A 4,019-nucleotide genomic window follows, 5' to 3' on the forward strand; every position below is an offset into this window, starting at 1 on the left:
AAACAAAGTTGTTTTTTTTTTCACGTTGCCGCGTCTTTAGTGTTGTGTTTGAATCAAAGAAATTGTTAGACATATGTATAATATCGGGAATACTACTATTTTTATTTTGTATACTTTTCCTATTTCTTTGCTAATGGATTTTGGCGCTATCTTCCTTTCGTCCTATTTTGGACGTATCAAAGTATAATCTATATATAACTAGAATAAATATGTACATGAAATGTATTTCCAAAATAACTATCAGAGAGGTCACTTCTGTACATGAAATGTATTTCCAAAATAACTATCAGGGAGTGATTAGTGATCAGCATCGATCACTAATCACCCCCTGATGCAATCCGTGAAATTTTTGTCTGTCTGTCCGTATGTCTGTCTAAATGTTTGTTTTAAAAACAAAAACTACTCGACGGATTTTAACGAAAATCGGTACAATTATATAATATAGTATACTTTTTATCACGCTACAATCAATAGGATCAGAGCAGTGAAGGGTAATGTTGGAAAAACAGGAGACGTTACTTTATTGTTACAGCGATACTACAGTACGGTGCTGTAAGGGTATTGTTGATTTGTGACTTTTGCCAGAGAGGGCGGGGGGGGGGGGGGGGAAGTCTATTAAAATAAAATAAATTACAAGTTCGAAGTACTTAGTGTACTAATCTCCTTTTGAATACTCGCAGTCGCCTGTATAGATCAGCAGGCACGAATACGACCGAACCGAGACCAATTAAAAAAGGACGCGATTCAATAGACCTTATAACTCTGTCAAAGATCAAGAATCAACGATCTATCTAACGCGAACAGAAAAACATCGAAGTAATCGAATATTCTGTATATATCTTTTCAGTTAATTAAATAGTCGGGTTTTTTGTTTTTATAATAATATTTTTTTTCGAACTTTTTAGTTATTTCAAGACATACCTTTAATTTTAAATATAAGTAAGTACAGACAATGCCGTTCCTGACTTGAATACTTTCTAGTTAGTAAATCTTACTTCGATGGTCCCAATATAATTGTTACGCTTTTTTTGATAATTTGTGTCAAATAAACATGATTTAATATAATTATACATTTTTGAAATTGTCTTTTTACGACCTTTCACTTGATATTAGGATAAAATAAAAAAAACTTACCCACCCCCACCCAAAGAAACGGACATACATACACACATATACACAAACACACATACAAATATACATACACATTCAAACACACATACAATTAATATATGGGCTACCAAAGACTTAAAGGTTTTTGTGAAGTTTATGTAAAACTGATTCTAGTTATTCATTAAATGGAAATCGTTTCACACGGTCGTTTAATATAGTTTAACAACAAACTTTTTTATACACCGATGAGATGAGAATTTTTTTACTTTTTACTTTCTTGATGCTCATTTTACGTTCTTTATTTAAAGTTTTTTATATTTTTTACCTATCGTTCATCGTTAATGAAATGTCGATCGAAAAAGTAAAAAAAAAATAGTGATGATTGTTTTTTGCTATTTTATCTTTTCTCGTGAAAGATATCGAAAAAATATTTTGTACCAAACTAGTAGAACCTGCTCAGACCTACAATTTTGTTTCTTTAATTTTCATTTTGGACGTAAATGCCGAGCTTTCCATTTAGGCGCTCGCATGGTTGTACCCACATCCATTAAAACGGATGTCAAATTGTACAGGGAGTTACTGCAATATAAAAACAAATAAATAACAAGACAAACTAATAAAAATATTTTTTATTTTGTTTAAAATATAATCGCTTTTTTTATATCGAAGGCGGTTTTGCTTAATTTTTTTTTGTCGTTTTGATTCTTTCTTTCCTCGTTCCTCTTCAGTATTTTCCATACGAATACAAGAAAAGTATTTTGTACCTAATAATTAACGTTTACCAATAATTAATACTTAAACTAATAAGATAATAAGCCTACAATATTTGTTTGGTGTAAAGTGATTAGCGGTTTTTCTTTTTCGAAAATTTCAAGTTATAATAATATAAAGCATATTTTGTTGTTCTATTAAACGATATCTTTTTGAATAATATGATTCTAAGAGGTATAAAATAAATCTACGTGAACTTTAAAATACTTTTCTGAGTAGCCAATTATTCATGCATATTTAATTAGATATTTGGTACAAGAATAATCTACTCTTTGTAAACAAACTTCATGACGAACTTAGACCAATAATAACATATTAATGGTCTAAGATGACGAATGACGAATTATTAGAAATATTTAGAATAACCGATAAATTATAAAAATCAGTTACTTTTATCGGTAAATTGCGTCACTATTTACTAGACTTAAAAAAAAACATAGATACCATAGATAAACAATTGATGTCGTCATGTAAAATATTATGTCTAAAGTCTTTAAGCAAATAGTCAAAGTTACGCAATGGCTAAAATATATCTATCTCGCTTTAATAAGGTAGCTTTCTTTAAGTTAGAGAGAGTAAGAAATAATTTTGTTTATTCTTTCAAAAAATAAATTACACCAAATTTGACCCAAAATGCCACAGGTCCAGTATTCTACAGTGATAAAGGGTCCATTTCCATTCCTTTCATTCGATTCCATTCAACACAATGCACTATTTTTTCAAGTAGTTCTCAAAAATGAACATTGGACATTTCAAATTCTTATATGACCGAATTTCTTTCTATTGTTTTTTTAAATTTAATTATTCTGTTAATTCTTATAGTTTGGTTATTAATCGTCTAAGAGTTTGGCTAATGAAAGTAGAGATTGAAATCGACCAGCTTTAAAACAAAATGAAGGGCGTTCCAAAAACAATAGTGCAAATATTTAAATAATTCAAGTTTGTTATTTGCAATTTGATTTATTTTCATTATGTATGTTAGATTTTTAATTATTTAAATAATTATAAATACATAAGACAACATATAAAAACTCCTTCTTCCAGATAAATGTTTTAATCTGTACTGTTTATTAATGATAATGGTTTTATTCTGAGGTTGGTAGGGTATTGTGACATATACTCTATGAAAAAAGAGGGGAACATGCGATTAAGTGGCGTGAAGTTTATTTAATTAATGTATTATCCATCTACCAAAGTAACGATTTGTTTAAGAATGAGTAATAAGTTATTTGAAATACAGTTTATACATTCCAGCTTGTGTTATTTTATTCCTTTGCTTTTATCAGAAGTGAGAGTACCTACGAACACGATGTCATTACCTACATTAAAGTCGATCTACAGAAAGAAAATGTAACGGCATTTAAATGAAGTGTGAATTTGGGAAACAGTGGTTTACATTACGAGAAATGCGATAAAAATCATACGTGTGTACAACCATTAAGTATGTATACCACTGACGGCTATGGGACGCACGCCGCACTGGTCCCGGTAAAAGTATTTATGCGATGTCGGTTGTCGATGCTTACAATATCTAACAAGAATGAAGAAACGTAAACGTAACACACTTATACCATGTTGACGATATTTATGAGCAAAACAGTCAAACAGTCCAACAGCACTCATAAGAGGATATTATTTGAAAAACTGCGAGAGAACAGAGAAGAACGTGTAAATTAATAACAAAATACAAAGATGCATGTGTGGTGTTAGCTGCAGAGTTATATGAGATGGAATCCTGTTGGTTTGACGGATGAGAAATACCAATGATGTCTAAATATATTAAACTAGGTGTCTGGTGAGTTTTATTAGTTTGATTAAACAGCCTCATAAATTATTCAGTTGTGACTAATATGAAATAAAATTACAAAGAATAAATAATCACTAGGTGAAACTAAGTATGGTTGATAGGTTGTCAGTTTGTCTGGCTTATTGTCAAAACATTTTTGTTAGATGACTATATCTAGGAAACCAAAATCATTTAAGTGAAAAGTACACACACACACACACACATACACACTGCTCAAGAAATTAACGTATGAAGACAGACCACTCTAGGGTTGTTAGGATGTAGGACACTGGCATAATGTAATATTGAGAAATCTTAATTATAGAACTACATTACATCCGTTGCTGACATG

This window comes from Bicyclus anynana, chromosome 4, assembly GCF_947172395.1.
Source record: "Bicyclus anynana chromosome 4, ilBicAnyn1.1, whole genome shotgun sequence".
Lineage (NCBI taxonomy): Eukaryota > Metazoa > Arthropoda > Insecta > Lepidoptera > Nymphalidae > Bicyclus > Bicyclus anynana.